This window comes from Dermacentor andersoni, chromosome 1 (assembly GCF_023375885.2).
Source record: "Dermacentor andersoni chromosome 1, qqDerAnde1_hic_scaffold, whole genome shotgun sequence".
Classification (NCBI taxonomy): Eukaryota; Metazoa; Arthropoda; class Arachnida; order Ixodida; family Ixodidae; genus Dermacentor; species Dermacentor andersoni.
This window is the reverse complement of record NC_092814.1, coordinates 114,353,580-114,380,270: the sequence shown is the minus strand read 5'-3', so window position 1 is coordinate 114,380,270 and position 26,691 is coordinate 114,353,580. Positions and strand designations below refer to the sequence as shown.

Sequence of the window (26,691 nt, the reverse complement as noted above, 5' to 3'; positions counted from 1 at the left end):
CTGTAGAACAAAGGCCAAGCCCATAGTACAGTGTACTAGAATATAAAGGTAATGGGCTCAGCGGCGCCGGGCGCGGGAAGCTGCCGATGTCATGTCAACTTGGAAACAGCTATACATTGAAATCGACGGTGAAAGCACCCGTCGTTGACATCGACGGCTTCCCCGTTGCCGCTGGTGCGCAGTGAGCACACTACCTTTATATTCAAGTACACTATGCCCATATCTCAGGATAGATGAATGGATGGGTGCTATGAGCGTCCCCTTGGAAACGGGGCGGTAGGTTGCGCTGCCAAGTTCTTTTTCTTATCCGACTTAATGCCTTGCCTATTTTTCTTTTTATGAAAAAAAAAAAAAAAGGTCTCAGCATCAAACTATATTTTATGAACCCTTAGTGGGAACTTTGTATTTGTACGCCTCCGTTTGTGGTCTCCCTACTTTTCTGCCACCGAACTTCCCACCGCCTTTTACTCATAGCTGCTGCGGACATGTGTACATTCCACCTGCTATCCCTGAGCCCAAGGGTATCAAGGCGGCCAGGGGAGCCTAAACCGACAGCTCGGTAGATACCTTCACATTCTAATAAAACAAGTTCTATCGTTCCCCTAGCAACTCATTTACTTTCTTTCACATTCCTCAGTCGTTCTTCGAAATCAATTCAACGCTTCCCTTGCTTCCAAACTTGTCCAGCCCATATCACCCTGTACGGCTTCATTTGTAGTTTTCCCTCCCGTAAGCGCCCGATGCAAGCCGTCTTACTGATGTTTGGTTCCATCGATTCCTGATTGTACCTCGGACTTCAAGCAAACAACCGCATTTCTAAATGTAAGTCCTGAATCATTACACCTTTCCACATATACCGGAGCACCTCGTACATATTGTGTCCTCATAACGCTGTCTTCCATTATGGCCGCGTTTCTCTTCCCCCTTGCTATTATTGTTTTTCCTGTGTTTCGATATATATATATATATATATATATATATATATATATATATATATATATATATATATATATATATATATATATATATATATATATATATATATATATATATATTGCCCTCGTTTATCCACACAACAAGGTATTGGCTGGGTGCGCGAAAGGTGAGCCCAACCGGGATTTGTGAATCTCTGATTGTTGTCATGCAATCGGATCACTCGTTTCTCGAGCCCTAATATATGTTCAAATTGTGGGCTTTTACGTGCCAAAACCACAATCTGATTATGATGCACGCCCTATAGTGGGGGACTCCGGAATAATTTTGACCACCTGGGGTTCTTCAACGTGCACCTAAATCTAAGTACACCGGTGTTTTCGCCTTTCGCCCTCATCGAAATGCAGCAGCCGCGGCCGGGATTCGATCCCGCGACCTCGGGATTAGCAGCCTAACACCATAGGCACTATATAAGCAACCACGGCGAATTTCCTGGTATATGTTTTGCTGCTGCAATCTACCAGTGCTCGTCGGTTATACTTTAAGTCGGTCACCCAAATAAATAAATAAATAAATAAATAAATAAATAAATAAATAAATAAATAAATAAATCGAAATATAGGCGGTGGCAGTTGACGAGAATGTTGATACTCTTTTCCCACATGTTTTTCAGTGACTCCAATTGTTCCGTAGTTTATTTTGTTTTAAAAAAAAAATAGCACCGACCATAGTGCGCATGTGCACAGTGAATCGGTTCACCGTTACTGACTCGCCAGTAGAGATGAATTCATTGGTGAAGTGTGATGAAATAGAGCACTGCACGGGCATGGGCCGACCCGAAAGCCTGGGCCTTGGCCGTTGGCCAGGCCGACCGAAGCGTTTTTCGGCGGGCTCGGGCATGAGGCCGCGGGCCTGGGCCGGACTCGGGCTTGAAGCCATGGGCTCGGGCTGGACTCGGGCCCGCTCATTAAAGGGCCTAAGTCGGGCCTTGAGCACACGCGAACGTTATGCATTGCAAGGTTCGAGGCATTCTGTGCCAAGCTGAAGTGCAAAGAGCTGGCTCTTAGTGTACCTTAGCACAGAAAATAGGAAAACAGATGATGTTCGTTCTTTTCCAGAAGAACGAACATTGTTTCCGCGTCAGGAAAAATAAATTGTGCAATGAAGCGCTCTTCGAACCATTTCCCTCTTACTGCTTTTGAATTTGTAGTATTACAACTCTTGACACTATTGTATAATTTTGGGAGTGTATCTTTTTACATGTGCGTTTATCTATGCTGTTGCTCGTGAATTCTCTTGTTCGTACCATCAAGGTAAATAAATAAATACACGCGCGCCAGCGGAAAAACAACAGCACAGGCAATGGGCCAGATCACTGATGTTCCCATGGGAGAAACAAAGATTTCGGTTTTTTATTATACACCTCAGCTGATTAGACCTCGAGAAGGTGAGGCTGACACATACAGTACAATCTGTAAGTAAACAAATATTTTTTTTTTATTTGCTTACAGGCTGGGTGTGGACATGCACACGCGTCCCCTGTCAAAGCTTAGTAGTGAACGCCCGGGCTTGGTATCACGAGCCCGGGCCTCGTCTGGTTGACCATTTTTCTGCTTTCTCTCTCTCTCTGATATACCGGGAAAATAAAGGCAACTGCTCAGCAATTAATGATGCTAAAATAACAAAAGGGCGAGTCCTTTAATACTTTTTGGTAGTACCAAGGCGAAGAGTACGCACTCTCAGAGCAAGTATTACTATGACACCATTCGAAACCGCCTGCTTCTTGGCAAATCCCCTATAGTGAGTATGCGCCAGTATTTGTTGTTGACACCTTCAACAACAAATACTGACGCAATCCCCCCTCGCGGCACATACCCACGGATTGACCATGTCTTGTCCATCCTTGTCGTTCTCTCTTTTCTTTTTTGCGTGCTGTAAAGCTGCGAAAATTTTTATTTTATATATATGTTTTTGTCACTCCACTATGATACCTGTAACAAATCTCAGTGTTGAATAATACGTCTTTCCGCGTAAGGTAATATTTTTATATTTTAGGAGAACATATTTTGTACAAACCGTCCAATTCTTGGCCTTTCCGCCATGGTGGGGACGTAGCACTTCCGCAGAGGAAACAACAACGTCATGTAAATGCTGAAATACACTATGGACTAAATACTACCATCGCTTCTTTAGTGGTTGCTGTCTACGCGTGTACACAGAATTGTCGTTCGTTACGACAGATAGTGCTGAAACTTTCTCAGCGCAAGGAAAATAAAAAGTATGAACACACGCACACATGCACGCACGCACGCACGCACGCACGCACGCACGCACGCACGCACGCACGCACGCACGCACGCGCACACAAGTTGCAAATATGACATTTAAGTGCAAGTCTGAGCATGGCGCGCGCGCACACACACAGGCCAGATGCTGTACTAGAGCTATGTCTCAACACCAAGATGCAAATATGACATGTAAGTGCAAGTCTGAGCATGGCTCATGGCCAGATAAATCCAGCTCGCGTCCGTTTTATCAAATCAAATAGGACCTCTTGTGGTTGCCTGCGAATCCCCTGATGTCTAATCATGGACTCATATGTGCGTCTAGTGGAAAACACCAAACGGAGCACTTCGCCTGACACCTGTACGACGGCCTGCATGCAACTGGAATAAAGTACACCAAGCTAGAGTCCATCTGAGAATCAAACTTGATGTGACGGAATAACTTGTATCACAGTGATCTTTTGCTTCTTCTTCAGAGTAATACTACCGATGTGGGCCTGATCATTTCCTATGGATTCGCGAATTTAACTACCGGTATCTACATTTTCGAGGGACGGGCTATGTTCTTCCTTGTCATACTGCCGTCTGCTTAATAACCGCGCACAGCTCGTCAGCTCTGGTTCGGTTTCCATTTTCTGATGGCGAACATTGTTGTTGCTGTTGCCTCTGAACACGATTATGACGATGATTACTTATTTAAGCATCTTCAGCTTTCAAGCACTCCACCTTTCTCTCTTTCTATCTTCATCGCGCCCAAGGTGATCGAAAAAAAAAAGGTAAATACTTAGAATTGAAGCATATGTATATATGTAGGACAACATCGCGATGTTCGAGCAAAAAATGTAATTATGTTTCACTGAAACACAAATAAACGGCCTAAAGTCATCTCGGTTGTAATAAATATCGTGGTAGGCTCGAGCAGCTTTCTTCTGTAGCCTTTACTACGTAACTTGAAGCTACCAATTACTACTTGTCGTTCATACATGTCGCACATGGAGCCTTTTCGCGATGACGCCCTGGTAACAAAATACTTCTCCACGATTCATTCAGCTAGAGGCGTTGTCGAGGGGATGGGGAGGACGGGACTCATACACCTTGTGGCGCTTAGATACGAGAGTAGTCGGTGACCACCCGAAGTATCCTCGTCTGGTTGTAGCGTTTTACCAAAATGTAGGTACCCTAACTCGGGGGAAGGGAGGCTATATGCACCTCTATGTAGCAAAACTCTTGCCTATTGTTTAGGTACAGATACATACAAAGGTGTGGTCTTTGCATTAGTTCAGTAAATGTAGCATGTCGCGCTAGTTGCACACTTCAGGCAGGGCAGTCATATTTCGCCCTGCCCTTTGGTATTCGCTTACTTCTCCCTTTTCGGCTCCATGGGGATCTGGTCGCTTGGACAGCATCGCTTGAATAAATTCATTTTCTACAATGAGCGCGCAAAAAAAAAAAAAAAAAAAAGAAGCTGCTGCCCGTTTTCCACAAATAATACAATGAGAATTTGCGCACCTAAGGCACCTACAGAGGCGTGCCCCTGAGTCGAATTCGCACAGGTGGTTGTTATTGCCTTTGCGTGCGCATCGTGCCTGGTATAGTCCGTGTTCGTCCACAGTGTTATGAAATTGCTCTTGAGTCTGTATGTGCACTTGGTTAGTGTTGCTGGACGAGTCAAATGTGGATTTCAGCTGTCATCTTCAGTGCTTGAAACATGACACGTTTGAGCATACATATGCAAATTTTCTATTCGAAAGCTCAAAAGCCGTGCCGCGCAGAAACTGGAGAGTTGTGGAGCCACCTTTAGGCAATATATATTGTTAGCTCGTTACCATTTTGGAAGGTCCAATGCATAGCGACCTTCCTCGGGGCATGAAAATGGCAAAGAAACACCTTGTGTCCGACTTAGGACACAGGTATCCAAGACCGACTGCAGCCTTTCTAGACCTGCGTCCAGGGGCGACTTTCTGAAACTGCCATAGCCAACAAAGCCTGCCTGATGACCAGTGTGTCCCTACAAGGTCCTTTGACAGACCATGGACCAAGGTGAAATTCTTTGAGCAAGGCATCGAAAGAGGACTCTTATGGGACGCCTTGTTCCAGAAGCATGTGCACAGCAGTAGATACGGAGCGGGCTTGCGGAGCGCGTCCCGAGGGCCCCAGAGCGCCCAGTACGCCAAGAGCGCCAGAGCGCACTCGCCAGTGAGATTGCTCCCAGTACTTCCGGAAGTGTCAGGGCCCTCCATGGAGAAACGTTCTTCGCCATTGGGCGAGTCCATCTGCTTCGGGACCGAGGGGTGGAAGCCTGTTTTCTGGTCCGCTGCACTGGATCATAATAAATCCAATGAATGAAGCTCAAAGTCAATGCTAACCTCGAAAGCTCGTCTCCAACTGTTTCCAAGCATGCTACACGGCAAATAAACTGAAAATAACGCAAATTAACTTGCCACGTCACGTGACCTGCGAGCGCCATTTTGGTATTCGCTTTGGCTAGTTCGCGTACGCAGGAGCCGTCGCCGCCGCAGCGCGCCGTCGTGCACTGCTGCCCGCAGGTTTCACGAAAAAGTAAGCATTACGAGCCTTTCTATGGTCAGGGAACGCTATTTTTTGGGGTTTCAACGCTTTTTGATGCAAAGAAATACTGGGTAAACAATCATTTACCGGCATCGTTTGTTAGACGCGGCTTACAGGGCGGACTAGGCCTAGGTGGCCCGTTTTCTAATAGACTGGCTATTTCGGTGCCTCTTGAGCGATGCTCGTCTCAGGTATATACCCCTTGATATTAGCGAGGCTTCGTTTCAAAGTTAACAACGTTGGTTAAAGTGATGTTCAGCAATTTTTGAATACATATTAACGGAGTGATTTTGATGCCGCGAGAAGTCGCGACTACGAGTGCGGACGCCCTCTCGCGTAGCAAGCGCCTGTCGCCGGGTTCGTCTGCCGGATACATCTCGCTCTGTCGGCTGCTCGTACGCGCATCAGAATTAGCGCTTTTTTTTCAGTATGTGACCCCGCTACTGCCCAATTGACACCCTGTCAGAGCGTCCGGTGCTTTTCTCCATTTCACACCTGCTGTTCTCCCTAGCGCCAATACGGCCCGCCAAAAGAAAAGCACCGGTGATGGAGACTGTGTGATTATCCTACCATTTCGTACTTGTGTGGATCTACACTTTTTTTTTCTTCCGCCGAGCAACATAATGTTTCGCGCGCTAATTTAGTACAAAGGCGGCATCGCGTAGCATTCTTTATATGAGAAGACATAACAACATGTGTGAAGCTAGTCTACGCTGGTATTGTCAAGGCAATGTTTTCGCACATGAACAAGGCACGAAGCGGTCGTCAGTCGTTTAGTTAAATGAAATACCGTTTTGTACTCGCATGTTAACGATTATTTAAACTTAAAACGAGCGGCTGAGGCATAAAAAAATCGAAATATTTATCTCGCGCTTATAACGGTACGCAGAATCGACTTCTTCAGACGATTCGTCGGTGTTGTTAGCTTGTCATTGTGTGGCCTGATGGCGAGGCCTGTTTAGATCGTGTTTTTGGGTAAGCTGAACCATTCCAAGGATTTTGAAGGCTTGTTTTCCAAATGGTTCATTTTATAAGCCTATTCGGTGCAATATCCACGTTATTGAAGTGAACATTTGAGAAGACAGCGCTGCTACATTGTTCTTATTCTGGTGCGTTTTTTTCTTTCGAGCTGCACCAGCACCTGTACCACGTTCTGCCCGTATTATGACCAGCTGTACACACAAATAAATTAAATTCGTCAATGGCGTACATGTAAAGGTAAATACTTGCGTGCCCTCTATTCACTACCTTCTCCATTGCTTTTTTTTGTTCATTCCTAGGTTTACAGCTTTAAGTCGGCACGCAAATGATGCATTAATACTTCTACAAAGACAACATCAACTTCAAGAAAAGGATCCGCAAATGGTATTCTCACTTTTCTATAAGTGCACTTTTTGTTCTCCAGTTTTATAAATTCTGGTTTCTCCTTTGTGGTCATGTGGGATGGGTTACCTTGCCTGAAGTATTATGACCTCAATATTGAGGGTAAGGTAAGCTGTATGTTTGCTCTATTGTTTAGCTATCTGCTGCATGCCTGACAAATTGTGGCATTGTGTACAGCTATAATTTTTTTAAAGTTTACCTGCATTGCGCAGAAGGAACTTAGTACTCATAGAGCTGTTTTTTGGTAATATGATCCAGGATGGAATGAATAAAAGCAGAACTGTGTTTGTGATATGCGGTGTTGATAATGAAACTGCACTTGCATTCTACTGCCCTATGGTGCATATGTACCAAGATATACTTAAACTTTCCTGGTGCAAATAGTCAGCAGTTTCAGAACTGCAGTAAAGTGTTCGTAATTGAAATACTGCACAGCACGCACTGGAACATTGTGTAAACACATACACATATAGCAGCCAACTGTGCAGGTAGTAAAAGGCATGGACAGTTCCCAGCATTACTGTTATCCATTGTCTAATCTGTCCGAGTTGAATATTGGTTAGTATTAAGTATGGTGCAGACAACTTTGTGCTGGTGCCTTTTGTTTACCACTTTAGCAAAGTGCAGAAATTCTTGAAATGAAGCAGTTGCCACAACAGAATGTTTGCTTCTTTATTGGTAATTAAATGCAACTTCAAGTATTTCTGGGATGCATGTTATAATTTATTAAACCCGATGATGAAAACAGGTTTCTGTACACTTTTATCATCAAGCTTTTCCGCTACTTGGGTAGAAGGCATGGTGCAACATTTGGAGGAAGGCCAGGAAGTACCTAAACTATGTGGAATTACTTTTATGAAAACAGGAAAATGTTTAGTGTAATTAATGTACAAACTTAGAAGCTGTTTACTAGATAATGCAACACTGCTGTGTTGTGATATTCAACTTGCCGTTTTCATCAGTGTGCCATCTGAAGGCTTCTCAGTAAGTTCCAATTGCTTTTGTTTTGTTGAGGCAACCATAAACCCATGAGCACACTCTTGCGAAATTGGTGTATGTATGGGGTAAATACTTCAGAATGCAACATAACAGTAAATTAGAATTGTTGATACTCTTAACATGTGAATACTTCGCTCACAACTGTAGAGAGCTTCATGTATTCAGACTTCTGACGACTAATAAATTAGATGGCTTGTATTGACATCATTGTAGCCGCCATGTTTATCTGCCAGCATGGTGAGCACCTGTGTAAGCAAAAAGAAATGTGAGAGCATCAGAGGACATGTTCCTAGAGAGGCGATTCTAACGCAGATATAGTTCCAGTCGTGTCTCTATCACAATGGAGCAAGTTACCTGCGGCTGTGAATATGCTGCACTGATGTAATTCTGGCCGCCACGTTGGTGTACCAGCAAGAGCTGTGTCTGTGACTTTGTGGGAAAGCTGTCTATTGTGAAAAAGTGGTCAGTAGCCATAGGTTACAGCAAAATGTTTGTGTGTTAACAGTTTGTTACAAATCAGCCTCTTAATGATTATGTGTTATATATTGTCAACACAACTTGAAGCACTTATTCACACAGTGTGCTTATTTTATTTTTTTGTAGTCTGAACTTTGCCTTGTAGGTTGAGCATGATATGTGTGGTAACAAATTCCACACAAAGTGAAGTCTCACATGTTTCTCCCCCAATGCTAAAGGAATGGCCAACACTGAATGATCACACCATGTGACTATAAGTTAGTTGCCCAGTGGCTGTAAGCAAGCTATGACTGTTCAAATGCCTGGTTGAATCATGGTCATGTTAATAAAGGGAAAATGTTACACCATCTATGTTGGAGCACCAGCCTTGAAAGCAATGTTGATGTAGGTGTGTTCAGCTAATGAAGGGGAAAAATTGTCATCCACTTGAATGTAGCCTGAAGCTATAAAGGAAACCTGTATGAGTTTCTCAGAACGCTTAGCAGTTGAGGAAAAAAGTTGTGCTGGTCCGGAATTTTTTGCTTTCATGATTATTCCTCCACCTTGCGGGCTTCTGCAGAACTGGTTTGTCATCCTCATTGTTCAGATAACTTAGGCCAAACATGTCCACTGACCATATACAATCTTGTGAGAAAATATCCATATTGCTGCCTGAGTGTCGAAGACAAGAAAATCAATTTTAGTTCAGTGAGAAAAAAATTGTTATTGTAGCAGAAAAATATAGCAGCGTTTGGTCAGTCAGAAGCACGTTCTGTAGATTTGGCCACAAGGTGTGCACTTTTGCTAGCTCCCAAGAAAAAACATGTTGTGGCTACAGGTTTAAAAATGAAGAGCACGATTCAGTAGCATTTATTTCTGCTTAATTACCACTGAATGTCACTTATTGAGGCAAAAAATAATAGCAAGAATGGAACATCACACAATATTGGCCAAAATCCAGATATTCTTTTTGTTGTGGTTTGCATCGATACAAAGCAGTTTTCAAATTTTGCCAGCCTGTTCTGATGAAAGTATCTGAAAATTGATGCAGTATCTTTGCCCTTAACGGGAGAGATCCACAAGATGTGCTCAAGTTTGGGCATCTTGCCAAATTAACATCACTGGAAAAATCTGTTTAAAGAAGTCCTGCATCGAATATTTTCACAATTTACTGCAAAAACTGTACTGACATGCTCTAGCGCAATATGGAAAAACGCGTTCGATTATTTCTTTGGTTGTAGAATTGCAAAGCAAGAAATGTGATGCACTAGTGTCACTGCCACATACGGGGTCTGCACATGCTTGTTCTCGACAGGTTGATCGCCCATTTAAAAGACAGGTCACACGGTGGAAGGATGACTGCAAACAGGTGCGAAAGATGCAAAACGAAGCATGGTCAACTGTGTTAAACTCTAAATGCAGAAAATCTTTTCGAATTTCAACGCATTAAATCGCGGTGAAGGCAGACATAACGGCAAACTGGGAGCGGATTCTCTCGAGCATAAATTTGATGAAAATATGGAATGGGCTAAGAAGGCTAAAGGGACAGCACAGCCATCCCTCAGACCAAACTGGCACCCTTGAGGAAAACTAAGTGTGTTTCTAGCTATAATCACTATTCAGAGTCATTCCTCAAACACACAGAAATTGCAGAATGTAAGACACTGGACTGTAAATGCAGGCAGAATGAACTGTAGCTGGTGTCTATTTTTTAGGTGTGATGGCTTCAGTGACAAAGACAGTGCGCATGCTTGGTGTGCCATTCTCTTGGTTGCCTTGTTAGGCAGCGAGAGCCCACAAGTTGTGAGTGAATGAAGTTTTTGTGAACGATTGTACATATTCTGAATATAGTATCAACTATGTGCCATGACTGAGTGCATTGCTCCATTTCCTACAAATGGTGATCTGGACGCAATACACAACTGTCCTTTTTAAATTGCCGAGCTGAGAACATAGCAAAAATGTAAGAGCTCTGCACCGAGACTTGACAAAATTGTGTATAAGATGATCAAGAATCTTCATGAAGACATGCAAATGGCACTACTCATACTTTTCCATGCTATATAGGCTGCCAGGCTGCCGTATCATGTCAGACAAGCTCTAGAAGTGCTGTATCATGCCCCTGCTGAACTGTGCATACACGCATCGGCACGGCGCATTCATCCTTGCGCGTGCATCCATGAGCTCTGACAAGAACATGACGACCAGATGTGTCTGGAATAAACCCTGTTCTTTACTTGTAGTCCTGGCATGTGTTGGGTTCTGGACAATACTTCAGTGGGGACGAAGATAGGATACTACTCCAGCATAGCATTCTGCAGAAGACGGACGCACCAAGGCATGGCATCTCGGCCACCAGTTTTCTATGGAACAGCGGGAAGCTGGGGTACGTAATACGCCTGGAAGCCTACTTTGAAGGATACGAAGTAATGGATGCCGTGAAGCGCCGCGCCTTGCTAATATTTTCTCTGAGTGGCAGTGTCATGCATGTACTGCAAGGACATCATCCTACTACCTCGGTCAACAGCTTAAGCTACAACGATGTTGTGAAATGTTTGGAAGATCAGTACAATCTGCATGGTAATGAAATTTCAGCCAGTTATGAATTTCTTATGCGGAAGCAAAAGGAAGGGGAGAGTGCTCGAGACTTCATCGGCAAACTTGGGAGGCTTCCCGAAAGTTGCAACTTCGGTAGCATGATGAACTGTATGCTATGAGGCCGCATCGTTTGTGGTATCCGGGACGATGACGTTCCTTGTTGATGCGGAACAAGCTGACTGGAAGAGGTTGAAGAGTTTGCTAGGGTTTCCGAGAAGGCGCAAGACGACGTCCAAGACATTCAGGAGGATATCATGGGAACGGAAACAGCACCATTAATGTCCTGCATCCACAATTGCGTTGGAAGCCATGGACACCAATCAGCAGCTTGGAAAGCAGTCACCCTCTGTGCAAACATTGCAATGGGCTGCACGATACCGTGTGCCGACATAGAAGCACCAAATGCCATCAGTGCGGCCAGAAAGGACACCTGGCTGGGGTGCGCCTTAGCCAGGTGTCGGGAAACCCGATAGGTTTCTGTTTGAGAACTTGACGGCAGCAGAGAGAAACTACACGCCATTGGAGAAGGAAGGGCTTGCCTTAGTTGTTGGTGTGACCAAGTTTCGTGATTATCTTTTGGCAACTGTTTCACACTGGTAACCGATCGCAAGCCCTTAACCGGGCTTTTTCACCAGGATAAGCCCATTCTGCAAATGGCTGCAGCAAGGATCCAACACTAAGTGTTACTCTTTTCCGCATATCAATATGAATTGGGAGTATTGGAAAGGACAGCTTAACACTAATGCCGGTGCCTTGAGCTGCTTCCCTTTGCATAAGCTAGAAAACGCAGGAGGAAGTATGTCCGTGGGATATGTGCTGCACGCACAAGCATTGACGGAGTTTTCTCTGTGTCCCCAGAAGCTAGCAGCCAACATTGCTGAAAACAGACTGCTTCGTCAGGTAAACACGTGGATCCTGCATGGCTGGCCAAGAGAATTAAGTGCAGAACAACAGTGTTTTCAACCTTTTTCACTTGTAGGCACGAGCTGACAGTGAGCGTTGGATTAGTTTATTTGGGGCACCGCATTATTTGGCCTTCATGCTGCAAGAGTTGCACGAATCCAATCCGGGCATGACAGCAATGAAGAGCCTCACGGTCTTTTGGTATCCTGGGCTGGACCGTGATATAGAGAGCCTGGTAAAAAGTTGCCTGCAATGTGTGCAGTGTTGGCCACTACCTGCAGCTCAGGTTTCTTCAAGTTGGCCAGAAGCCAATAAGCGTTAGTCTTCACTGCACGTCGACTTTGCTGGTCTGGTGAAAGGGCATATGAACCTTGTCTTGGTGGACACAGGGACAAAATGGATAGAGGCGGTGCCGCTCAAAACTGCGACGACTGATACCACAGTGGAAGTGCTTCGGAGAATTTTTGCCCCTTCGGCCTGCCTCACACGGTCGTGTCCGATAATAAATCCCAATTTATCAGCACGGTGACAAAGATGTTCTCCCAAGATAACCATGTGCGTCACGTTACATCTGCACCTTATTATCTACATTCAAGCAGGCCAGCTGAGTGTTAGGTGCGCACCGTTACAGAAGCACTAAAGAAAAATAAATCGGGGTCGCTGCAATGTCAACTCGCTAAATTCTTGCTTTTCTACAGGATAACGCCGACAGAGAATGACAGATCGCCTGCAGAGATGTTGCTGTGCACCCAACCAAGGACCAGACTAACTGCTCTCTTCCCAGATCAAGAGGGCAGAAGTGTTTCAGTCAGGAGTCGGGTCTCAGCACCACCTACCTCGTTTCCTCCCTGAACACGAGTCTGATCGCAACAGTATAACCACACGGCACTGAGATGGCTGCCTGGCATAGTGACTGTCGCCAGTGGTAGATGCTTGATTACGGTGGATACGGAAGGCCGAGAACAGCGAAGACATGTTGACCAAGTGCGACTTCGGGAAATTCAGCAGGAAACTGCCATAACACAACAAAGGGAGAGTGAAATGGAGAATAGTAGCAGAGGTTCGCAACCTGATCAACCGCCGACAGATGAAGTCTGCTAGCAAACCAACATAGGGTCAAGTACAGGTCAAGCTGCAAGTACCGGGGAACACCGGAGCCTACCCAGAGGATCAACTTGGAAAAGAAAAGCCCCCGGACAGATTTTAGAAAGAAGTGCCGTATCGCGCCCACTGCTTAACAGTACATGCGTGCATCGGCATGGCGCGTGCATCCCGGCATGTGCACCCATGAGCTCTCTTACTGAAGACGACAACGACCAGATGTGTCTGAAATAAACCCTGTTCTTTATTTGTAGTCCTGGCTTGTGTCAGGTTCTGGATGATACTTCGCAGCTACCTACCATCTACATGGAAAGAAGCTATTGTCGTTCCGGTTTTGAAACGGGGTAAAGACCTCTCCTCTATAAGAGGTTATTGCCGGATGGAGCTCACACGTTACCTTGCAAGCTATTAGAAGAAAATACATGATTGCGGCAGAACCCATCTCACGATGACTGTCGACGGTAATGTGCTATCATTAAATCATTATAATGCACAGCGTATTGCTACCATCGAAACGAGTTATGTATGAGGCATGTACTGCAGCGAGACGATTCTATCACGCTTCCCTAAGAACACTCGGCACCATTTAGCGCCAGTGCGTGCGAACGCCGAGAAATACCTCATGTGGCAATTGTGCGCCTCTCGCGCTTCTTTCTCGACACGCTGCGCCATTTAGTCGCACTGCCGAGAAGTCCACGCATGGCTTCCGAGACTTGAAACGTGGCACGCCTGTGCCTGTGAACGCTGAAAATTGCTTCCTTGCTTGTCGCACACTCAGTGGCGCAGCCTGCTAATGTGTCACATTGCTGTCCTTGAGGAACCCTTGTGATCTGGGCTCAACTCCACACAACATAGGACAAATTGAAGGGACCTTTTTCATTAATGTAGAGCGGCACATACCAAGTGGCACTGCCTAGTTAACCAAGTTGGCATCAAAAATGTCTATTGAAGAGCGGCACACACCCAGTTACCCAAACTGGCATCGAATAGGTTCATCGAAGACTAACACAGACTGAATGGCACATACCCAGTGCTCCAAGTTGGCAGTTTTTGAACAGCAGTACCTACTCAGTCCCGCATCTTACAGTGACCCAAGTCGGCCTGAAAGAGGTTTGTTGAAGAGCAGCACATATGTACACATTCTCACATACTCAGTGATCCAAGTTGGTTCGATGGTTGGTTTTGAACCTTGTTACCTGTACCCATTTGACGACTAATAAGTGACTACTAAGTGACCCAAGTAGGTGGGAAAGCAATTAGGTACAAACGTAGATACATAGCCTCCGGAAAGTGCATGAAGTACCTTAAGAATGTTAAAGGGACCTTGAAACGATTTTGACGATTTTGTACAAACATATTGAGTCGTTAGAGTAGGTCCTTCTGATCATTAATTGACGCATCTAAGTGCTCTGCGTAAAGCGTGTAATTTATTACAAGGTTTTAAAAGTGTACATCGCTGCCGATCGCAACACACTGCTCGGCGGAATTTTCAGCCGACCCTACCCATATGACGTTAATCACCCAATTGATGTCAGTGGGGCCAGCTATCCGATTGGCTGCCCAGGGCGTCATGGATAATTTTTTCCACCTTTATGTAAACAAATGATCTTCGTAATAGTTAAAATGTTCATTAATTTTTTTTCTATAAAAAGAAAGTAACAGAAAGAGAATGCACAAGAACAATTTCTCACTACACTTAAGCACTTCCGGCACACAGCAAGCATCGTCTGCTTGTGTTACAACACGCTCCATATTGATGAGAGCTCCGCGGTCAGAGTCGGTCTCAGTCTTTTCGCGAGCACCATGATTCGACTTTGTTGCGTTGTGGACGGCAAACGTAGCGACTGGCAATGTCAAGCGGCGACATCGTGTCCCTCTGCAAGGCAGCAGACGAGCGGACTGGCTGCAGCGCATCGGACTGCCATTATCAAATCGGCGCCAGGATTTGCGTGTTTGCGGCCGTCACTTTACACTGGAAGGTTACTAACATAATAGTGTTTCTTGAGTCCGGTATTAAGGCAAGCGCAAGGGGACAGGGCCTGGCCACTTGACTGTGCCGTTTAACGGGAAGAGCAGAAGTGTAAATGTCAATGGTCTGCACGGTGCAGCCACCTGGTGGCACAGAGCTCCACCATACACATTCGCAGTAACGAAATGTATTCTTCTTTGCTGCTGGTGTAAATTTTTCGCCGGGGTGTAATCAACACATTGTTTTTGTAAATGTTTAAAATGTTTTACACTTTGTTAGATCGTTATTAGCGCTTTGTTTGGCTGGTTAAGCTCTGCGCTACCAAATGGCTGGATCGTGCAGATCGATCAGGCCGCTCACATATGTCTACGCTAAAGTTCCTTCATCAGCTTGAGTTTATGCCTCCAGCCATCTGCCGAAACACCCAGCTTTCCTGTGGTTACCAGAATACCAGACACATTCGGCATTTCGACAGAATGCTCGCAACGCACGCTGCTTTGATAGCTCTCGCTTGAGGTCGACTGCCAAGCAGCTGGCGGAGAGTTTGAAGAGGCTTAGCGTGCTTGCTCCTAGAGAACCGGAAGTCGACACGACGTGCCATCATGATGCAGAGCCAGTGAAGGCAGAGCTTAGCCCCGATCACTCGGCGAATGAGTTGAGGAGAAAATGCATGACTATGGAGGAAGGTAACTTGTAATCGTCCATAGCTCTCCTAATATGAGACGTTTCACACAAATTGTGGTGTGAATGATTAATTTTAGCTGTACCCTACGCGTCTGCAAAATTTGTTCGAACCGTTTCAGGGGTCCTTTAAGAATGCTAATGCATCAAAAGGGTGAACTGTCTTCTGATACATTTCCTTGAATCTAGAAAATTACATTATCCATATCAGTGTGGCTTTAGAGGATGCTAGTTGACAGCTGACCATCTTGTGCACGTCAAGGCTAATATTTGTGATGTATTTGTCCACAAACAGTTCTCTGTATTGGTTGATATGGAAAAGGCATACTACAACACTATGTGATAATATCTTGTGACTTGTCAGGAATTGGTATCTGGGAAGACTGTGAAACAATATAGAAACATACTTGTCAAACTGTACCTGCTGTATCGTGTGCCTCATAATCAGGTCGTGGTTTTGCCACATAAGACCACATAATTTTTTTCTACTTTCTGTGCCACAATTGGCTATACACTGTCACAACAATTTACACAAGAAACTAGGCACACTTCAGGAATGTGTGCTGAGCTGAATGTTGTTCATTGGGAAGATAAACTTGCTCTCTGCATCATTACCTGCAGCCATTTTTTATTCTGTTTGTGTAGATGACATATAGATATGTTTACTGTAACCTTGCAGTCTGTAAGTGATAAGGTAGCTTGATCCGAAGAAAGTGTCTAAATGAGCAGATAAAAATTGGTTCGAACTTTACCCCATAAAAGCTCCTGCACCCTTTTCAGAGAACATAAGCTTTTAGCAGGGATGGAAGTGGCTAAGGAATAGTAGCAGCTCTGGGAGGAGCAGATTTTGTGCTTTGGAGCTGATTTGGAGCATGAATTGTCCGTTTTGGAGCAGCTTGGTAAAGGACAATATGAATGAAATACAGGCACACGAAGAAAAGTACATGTAGTTCCTTTGCAGAGCACTACTAGGTTGCGGCAGATCAGTTCTGTGGAAGCCTGCAAGGGAATTGAAATTCATGACAGGGAAAAATTGCAGTCATCCACATGACTGCAGCATGAACCTACAAGGAAACTCATACAGGTTTCTCAGAAACCACCATAAAATTACATACTGGATGTGCCAACTAAATGTGGCTAAGAAAAAAGAACCGAAGGTTTTCCGTTCACAGGCTTGTGTTATGCTAGTCGCGCATTTTTGTTTTTCATTGTGAACAAGCAACAAATATTTCATTTTCGTGAACAAACATTTATTACCTTAATTATATGCCAATGCAAAGGTTGTGGAATAGGTCAAGAAATGACTGATAACGTATATAGCAACCTTGGACTTGCGTGGTCCTTTTTTCCAACAAGAAAAAAAAAAGCAAGGAAAAGCCTCCAATTTTTTAAAATTCCATGTGACAATGCATCCCCGCACCAGTAATATAAGTGCACTGGTAAATGTTACCAGTGCATTGCATATATTATGAACATGCAAGCCTGGGTCGTGGTCTTGTAACAGTTCGGAAAGCAAATTGTTACAAGATAGCGCTACTTCGCTTGTGATAGGGACTGAAGATTTGCACCAAAAAACTGCTGATGTAATGATAAAAAAAGCTGGGCTGCTCCTTCCCAGCACCACTGGTTGACGAGGTTCGCGTGAATATTGATGAAATATTTGGTGCACAGAAGCGTTGTCACGGTCACAGCATTTTTCTTTTTCTTTTTTTTATTTATTTCACGGGCTTTCTTTCCTGTTGAAAAAAGTATTCACAAATCCTAAGTTGCTTTGAACGCTATTAGCAGTTGTTTTCAATGTCATCCATAACTTTTTCATTGACATCAAATCGATTAGGTAAACTTATAAATTCAGCTAATTAAATATATTCGTGCACAATCAACGAGAAATATTCACAGTGGCCGCCACGAACAACACCCATCAAGGCACAGTGGCCGCCATTCGTGTAATGCCCGTTGTAACTTTTAATTCACGGTGACATTCAGTCAAGATAGAGTGCTGCCGAATAAACGTAAAGTGACGTACTGGTCACTGCACGTTTGCCAGTATTTCGCATCGCTTGCTGAGAAAAAGCCCCAAGGTATTTTTGAAAACAACAAAGTGATAAAAAAATGTTCACTGGCATTCTGGTCTGTGCCATCGACCAATATTTTGAATAAGCTTGAATATTAGAGCTTATTCGTGGTTCTTCCACAGGCGTCGTAAAGCCAGTGTAAAAAGGCAACCAATATTTCATGCACCGAACGATGGTTTAACTTCTTTGGACTCTATCTGCGCAAGTCACGTCATGAACATTGTTGCCGCGAACGCAATTTCGGAGGCCTGTGGTTTCGTCGAGCATTTTATTACGACATCGATTTAGTTGCTAAGGCTGACTAAATATGAAACATTAAATCCTTGGCTTGCATTCTGTGGTGGCAAGAACTACATTGTGTTTGGTGTGGCCGGGCAGAAAATAGCGTATCCCGAGTGAAAATTTCAGTGACGATTGCAGTTGCCATTGTATATGTGTGACCAGAAAGTTTCATAAAAGTAAGCAGGTCATTTGTCGGCGTGCGGCGCTATCCCAGTAAGCAGACGTGCACGTGCGAAATAGATCTAAAACGTCACACGCATGGCATTCATCCATTAATAGACGTAGATGTACCACGAGGGCGCAATATGGAGTGCTAATATGTATAGCGATACTGATGAGCTACACACTGAGCAGACTGTGCGACCTTATTCACTCAGCGCAGCTTTCCTTCCCAACCGCCCCATTAAATGAGCGCCATTTCAAATCATCTTTAGCTGTTCCGCATATATGCAAATGCGTAACAGTTTTGTAAAACATTTGTAATACATTGTTTAGCAGAAAATGGTTTTCATTTTATGGTGGCCTAGTTAGTTATGCCACCAAAAACATCCACACTCCAGAGATACTGATGCTGAAACGGATTGCAGGGCTAAGCGCTAGCCAACGCATGTGTACGGGCTATGTGTTTGCCACTGAACAAGTACATCCTGCTAAATTTGGCAACTCCATTTGAAATTAGTTTTTTGATGCAGGATGGCGCAGCTCCATGGTTTGGTGCAGTATGGCACAATTGGCGTAGCACTTCTATCCTTTCTTTTAGGCATCATACGTGATTCAGAACATCCCCCCACATGAAATACCTCAAGGCCAAGTGCCTAAAAACAAGGAACATATTGAAAGTTCCGTCGCTCATAAACTAGGTCAGTGGCAGGAAGCGCTTATTGAACCTGTACATGAGCCTTATATGATCACGTTTAAACAATAGTGTCAATTTATCAATGTCCTACATCAAGCCCTGTACAAAAGCTCTATGTAGAGTCGGATGCGTAACCACTCCATCTACAAAGGTTGCAGTTTCACATATTTTTTTTGAAGTGCATTCATACGTGAGTATCCATATTATTCTATGATAAACAATACCACATGTGCCACACTTATTCACCACAACAGACCTGCAGCAAGAGAGCCCATTTCACTGTTTGCGAGGACTGCAACAAAATGGGTGTCACATTCCTAGGAACGTTGTCTAATGGCTCAAGCAAAGCTGCTGCTGCTTGGCAGTGGCTGCCTATAGAATGTGACACGTTTGTTGAAGTCATGAAGCACACTTGAAAGACACACGTGCATATCCACGTCCTAGAACTTCAAAGTACTCGTGTCAGGAATTTTGTAATGATGTATCAGTCTTGTTCCGGCATATGCTGTGCAGCACTTGGTCTATCCTTCAGGGTCGAATGTTCTACACCCGGAAACGGCATCTTTACAATAGAGGCCTGCGCAGTATTATTGGCCGTAGTCCTGTAGTATAATTCTGTAGTCAATTGTCTATATTCGCTCCTTTGCACTGCATATGCATATAACCTACTCGCCGCAGTGGATTAGTGGTTATGGCGTTGCACTGCTAAGTGCAAGGCCGCTGGTTCGATTCCTGACCACGGTGGCCATATTTTGATAGGTGGCGAAATGCAGCAACTTTCCATGTACTGTGAATTGGGTGCACTTTAACCCTTTACCTCCCATAGACGATCTAGGCACTTCCACATGTTTTGCACACTGGCTACAGTGGACAAGCTGAACTAGTCCATGGTAAAAAGTGCCAGCTTATCTCACCAAAGACAATCTGAGTATTTTTTTGCACATAGTTGTGTTTTTCAAGTGCAGATGGTGCTGAAAAAAAAAATTGGTGTAAACTTTTCTAAAGTGATCAACCAAAAAAGTGGCGGTGCGTCATCTTCGTCGGGTGGCGCACTGAGGCCTTTCTGCATCACTAAATGTGAACCCACATGGCAGTCAGCTGCACCACAGCCCACACAGTGCACAGAGGTCGTGTTTGGGACGTTTATGTTTTTTAGTCGCTAAAAAAGCCAACTCCAAGTAGTGCAGTGAAGCTAACTTTAGGATGAATTTTTTTTTTGTCGTTGTGTTCTTTTTATAAATATATAGTTCTGAATGTATTTCTGACATTTTTTTAATGTGCCTATTCCATCAAGCATTAAAGAAAGAAAACCGGTATTTTGGGAACATTGTTCCGAAAATAATTCGAGGGGTAAAGGGTTGCCCCAGGTGATCAAAATTTGCAGTCCTCCACTGCGGCGTGCCTCGTAAAACAGATTTTGGTTTTGACACATCAAACGCCAGAATTTAATTTTCATTTAATTCATCGAACAAGCATGGCAAATATGTTGGGTGCATGGGCACCGAAGCATCAAGGGTAGTATACTTGTAGATGAAATAGCGACATCTGTAACAACGAAAGCCAGTGACCTCACAGTTGTCCTTGCCATAGACTTGAAGTCTTTCCTGTAAAAAAAACTGAAGAAATGTTGTTAAGGTATATGAGACCTAGTAAGCTCATGAGCAGCATTAGAATATTGTTGATACCGAACAAAAGCACAATGAACTGATGTCTTTTGTCAATTGAGAATAGGGCACACCTATGGAACTTGCCCATATCTGTTATCTAGCTCGTAACTTAACTATGATGCGCGAAAGCACTGTTGAAAGTCCTGCTCAACTTGCTGTTCTTGAGCATCTCGAAGGATAGGACGCTTCGCAGATGCAAGAGGTGGACCAGTCGGGGTGCAAATTGCAACAAGATATAAGTACGCAGCACAACTAGTGCACAGAGGCGTGACATTGAGCTGAAAGAAATAGCACCGACGCTCAGTCAAGGCAGCACATACATTACAGAGAAACGAGAAGGGAATGTAGGGTTGACCAAGCACTGAGCAGGAGTGATAACTGGTAATTGAACCAACGAAACTTGGCACTTGATTCGGCACCTATCTCCCTCGCATTTCATACGGCTACTGATCTAGTAGGGTCTGAACATGTCTGTTCTTTATCACAAGAGTGAAAGCAAATGTTTAAAAGCATACACTACTTGCATTGCAAAAATCCTCCGCACTTGCGAGCCCCCTCTTTCCATTTAAAGCCCCTCCATCGTGTAGTGCCGCGGTGGCATGAAGAGTGGACGCAGCTTGGAGAAGTAGAAGCACTGGAGAAATGGAGGTTGGGTGAAAGTGTGTTGCGGCTGTTCTGTGGCGCCTTATGCCTAGCGGCATCTAATTAAGTTGCCCTTGCTTTATTATGACTTCGGTGCTTAGAGCTGACGCTACAAGAGCGGACATAAAGCTGGCATGTATTGTGTGGGTGGGGGAATTGCATCGGCCTTGAGGATGCAACATAGTTCCAGGCGTTGAGATACCAACAACACGAATAGTGGCCGCCTGTCTAGGTGAAGTTGCTGCCATCACTGATTTCAGCAATGGCTTCTTAAATTTTACTTATTGGAAAGCAACTGAGGCACATTGATAAGAATGAGTAAAAACGTTTCGTCCCTACGACTTGCATTATGATTCAACAGTGCAGATTCGGGGAAATTTTCATGTGCTTATCAAACACATATTTAAATAGTGAGATAGCCTAGGTCTGCACGGGGTGGGGCTGAGCTTCCACACCTCGACAGCAACATAGTCTGTTAACTTTTTTTTTTTTTTTTTGCTTCAAGTAATTGCTACTGGATCTGGTGGTGAGCGAACTGTGACATGTGATAACAGCGCAGAATCATTGTATTACATAAATTAGAACTCCAAACTTCTAGTCTGCAGCAAAGAAAGAAGCCAGCAAGTGACATATTGCTCAGTTTTCTACTCTCTTTAAATTAGAGCAGGTGAATCCATTGATGCTTTCTGAACCATAAACAAGTAAAGTTGGTGATAAACACAGCAACAATCTTTCTTAGGCAATTGCACATAGCGCTGAGTCCTGCGCTTACTAAGCAAAGTCCAGGAGCACGATCGAAGATCGTTGTTCAAAACATGCATTCAATTTGCATTTAGTTATGCCTCATGCGACTGGCCTAGGCCAGTCCCGTGAGGCAAAACTTTACACAAACTAAATGCGTGTTTCTGAACAACCATCTCCGATCGCACCCCAGATCATGCATATCGTGCTCCAGGAATGATTTGCAGAAATTGAAGAGCATTGTATGCTATGCTTGGAGGTGCCAAACCTGGGTGATTCCACAAGAGATCAAATATCCATGTCCGCTTGATATTTTTATTTTGTCTGTGTTTTTGTACGTCATGTAAAAATTCCAGACTGCATGGCACCAAAAATTTATTTCCGAAAAGCGTTCCCAGCAAGCCAAAAAAAAATTTGATGGTGGCGGCACGAGCGTCCTCCTATTGCTTACCACAGTATTTTCCGATTTCGTGGCTGAATTAAATGCATTTAAAGTAAGCTTGTTTATCGACCGAATTGAGAGCTTCAACAGAAATGGTGATTCTGCAGTGCCCTTAAATGAATGTTTCTGGAGTGGAACACAACTGGCATGGCAGAGTTCAGAAGTGCAAGCATCTTTGCCCAGGTGGCCGTACAGTTACCAGCACACATTTACACACAGAGCAACATAATGCAACTATTGATAACTGACTGAGGAAGTAATAATTTCCAAGAATTACTTATCTGTTGGCACCTGTTTGCACCCTTTGCACTTGAACCGCTTCGTGCCGAATCGGTAACCATTATTTTAAATCTTTATTCCCCACCCCCAGTTTAGGTTTGGTTTGGATTCAGGCACATTCTAAGAATATCGATTCGCGTTCAGGTTAAGTTCCAGCTAGAATTCCTGTTTGGGTTTGGTTCGACACCCTAGTTGCTGCTGGAGCCCACTGTTCATTGCGGAGGCGTGTAAGCACTGCTGTCAAAATCTCTGCTAGGCGAACATCACCCGGTTGACACTGTGTCACCCTCGATGCGGTCGGTGCCATTTCTCTTCTCGGCTTTGTATTCATGTAATGGCCAATTGTCAAAGGCGATCAGAAACCGAGGCTGACCGCATTAGTACAAGAACTGAAAGCCGGGTGAGTTGGTGTGGATTCATTAACTACAGTGCGACATAAAGTAAAGGACAAGAATGAAGCGAACACACAATGCTCTGTGTTCACTTTGTTCATGTCCTTTGTTTTTCTGTCGCACTGTAGTTAACAATGACCACACTAGCTGTAGTTTACGTATTATTACAGTTTAACCTTGTTATAATGAGGCCACATTCGTAATGGAAATACCATCATTATATTCAGCCTTTGTTAAGCATAAACGCTGAAATCTCCTAACAAAAAAGAAAAGAATCGGTTACATGTTAAATAAACACAAGCGTGATGGTTCCAGTGGGCCAGCAAAGGTAATCTGCAGATTCTGATGCTCTGTTTTTGATGTCTTTTTATGCATGTAACCACTTTATTATCCAGACAGCACTTAAAGACTGTAAACAAGCCATTTCATTGTCATGACCAAGCTACTAGTTTGCCCTTGGTGCAGAGGACAGTTAGCAGATCTTGTTGAACTACGAGGGTAATTCCATAAGTTTCCGGCCTGACCAACCTTTAATGGAGATAGAAATGAAACATCAGTGTCACTTTTCAATATGATCTCCCTTCGCTTGAACCCATTTTTCACACCTCTGCATTAACATTTCTATACCCTTGAACTATTGTCTTCAAAATGTCCACGGACAGCACTCTTCACTTCATCATAAGCAGCAAATTTTTTGCCTTGAAGGTCTTTAAGAAGAAGCAGTAGTCACTGGACGCCAGGTCTGGGCTGTAGGGCGAGTGATCAATTTCCCCGAAGCCACAGTCCTTCACTGCAGCCTTTGGAACGCTCGCCATGTGAACTGAAGCGTTGTCATGAAGCAGGCGGACACCATGATGGAAAATGCCTAGCCTCTTCTCGTTTATTGCATCATGCAGTTTGTGTACAAGTGACGTGTAATACTGCGCATTTTTTGGTAGTATTTGTTTTCTTAAAGTCAATCAAGATAATCTCGTGGCAATCCCAAAAGATTGTTGCCATGATCGTCTTGGTTGATTGAGTCACCTTGGTTTTTCTTGGCGGCGCTTCTCCTGGTTTATGCCATTTAATCAATTCTCTTTTGGAAAGGGGATCATAGTAAAGGACCATGGTTTCATCCTCGGTGACAATTGACTCCAGCACTTCTCTTTCATTCCCACGGCAAAGCTCTAAAAAAAAAACTTGAGAGAACAGGTCACATCATGCTCCTTCTGCACAGAATAAAGGATTCCGGACAGCCACTTTGCACTGACCTTTGTCATGTGAAGGTTCTCATGAATTATGCAGAACACAGTCGTTATAGTGAGTCCCACCCGTGCCGCAGTTTCTTTCAACCAGCCTCCTGTCGTTGAGTACTTCCTCTTCAACGAGAGATACAATTCCTTCGGTCATCACCTCCACGGGCCGACCACTGCGGGGCTCATCCTCAATGCTCTCTCTTCACGGCGGAATAAGAAGGGGAAACTTCTGCGTACACACCATCCAAGTGTTGTTTGATAACACTTGCAGAAACCCCTTGTTTGGTGAGGAACGTAATTACGGCTCGACACTCTATCTTTAGCATTACCGTCACTTATCGTGCCTTGTGTTTGTCAGGCGAGTGTCTGCTACTGATGAACACGCATGCTGAGTTGAAATTCATATGCAGGCCTCCTAAGAGATGGCGCTGTGTGTCTGAAGCGACTGTTTTGAAATCGCTGCAAGTTTTAGGTGTCGGGCCGGAAACATCTGGAATTACCCTCGTAGTTGGTTCATAGATAAAAAAAAAAAACATTCCTGAAACACACACAAGGAAGACTGAGACATAGGATACCAATATTCACTTATTAACTAGGGGTGCATGGTTTGAGATTTCACTACTTGAAATTGTGAGAGAGAATGTGTAGACGAGCCCGCACTGTTTTCTGTAGCCCTTTAAGGAGCACGGTATAACATCGTTTATCGGAGTTTCGAGGCAGAGAAAGTAATGTAAGTCAGGATTGTTCTAAATGATTCTGCTGCAAAAGAGCCACGGTTGTTGCACAGAGGCATCGTATCTGTTCCCGGCAAGTAACATCTGCTGCTGAATAATTTGCAGCAAACATTCAATAGCAATGCCTCGCCTTTAAGCAGTGTGTATACAAATATGTTGTCTTGATATAGGCAAAGGAATTTATTATTTAGCTAATCTCACTATGTTTGCAGACCTTTAAGACAAAGTGAAGTGCTGTAGTTTAGTATAAAATTTCTCTCCTTCAATGAACAAGTCTTCATGTATCTCATGACATGCTGCTGCCTTGTTTTACTAGACATCATTGTTATGGTGCTTCAGATAAGTGAAAAAAATGCTTTCTCATTTGCAAGTTGCGAACAGCATCATTACATGCATATGTTAGATAAATAAGCCTCATCTTTTTTACCGGACTCCACGAAAGATCTCACTTTGTTTAGAAATTTAAAAATATTTTATTCCGTATTTGGAGGTCATTAAAAAAAATGTATGGGGTTTTACGTGCCAAAACCACTTTCTGATTAGGACTCCGGAAATTTCGACCACCTGGGGTTCTTTAACGTGCACCTAAATCTAAGTACACGGGTGTTTTCGCATTTCGCCCCCATCGAAATGCGGCCGCCGTGGCCGGGATTCGATCCCGTGACCTTGTGCTCAGCAGCCTAACACCATGGCCACTGAGCAACCACGGCGGGTTTGGAGGTCATTTTTCTCAAATGTTCTAATTAGATTGGGAAATTTTAGAATTCAAATACTCTTTCACATTACTTGATGGCAATTACACTGGTCATAACCAGCAGCTTACTCAGTATCACTCAAATAATTTTTAAACATAACAAGCTTGCCTGCCCAATCAGCGCTTGCGTGAAGAGATCATGTATTGAACAGTGTCATGTTTTGGAAAGTAACAGCGCTAAACGGACAAGGACTTACGCAAAGAAGAACAGGACATGGGCGCTGCTTTGCCCAAGTCCTTGACCATTTAGCGCTGTTACTTTCCAAAACATTAATTACCACCAACCTGCCCATGTTTCTCTTCTAGAACAGTGTCGCGTTATCCACAGTGAGGCTGTGATCGCTTAAGTGAGGCCTTTGGATATGCACAATGCCATCGTGGAGACGATGATTGAAGCTGAAGCAGAAAATAGCCTAGAAATGCAGCCTCACTGTTTTTATGCCAATTTAGGTCCATTCCTTTTCTGTGTCCGCTTGCCTTGGCGATAATTTTACCAAACATAACAGTGCTTAGTGCGAACTGGATGAGTGAGTGACATGCCCTACAGCTTTCAAGAATATCTGAATTCAAGTAGCTGTTCTGATTTGAAACATTGTTTTTTCTTGAAAGTGAGATAAAACCAAACCAGACGCAATTTCTTATTGCTTTGTATAATGACTCTTCATGACTGATTGTGCTACAAGCTGCCACAGCCACAACTTGTGACTGAACTCTTT

General features: G+C 44.0%; 1 protein-coding gene across 2 annotated transcripts in view; it reads left to right on the top strand.

The window, feature by feature from the left end:
• Positions 1–5,678: 5,678 nt before the first annotated feature.
• The window catches only part of MEP-1 (zinc finger protein MEP-1), a 33,335-nt gene continuing 12,322 nt past the window's right edge, over positions 5,679–26,691 (top strand). For both annotated transcript variants that reach the window (XM_050193641.3, XM_050193640.3), the window contains exons 1-2: positions 5,679–5,777; positions 7,067–7,151. The gene's annotated coding sequence lies outside the window, so the exon portion shown is untranslated. The remainder of the gene's footprint in view (positions 5,778–7,066; positions 7,152–26,691) is intronic.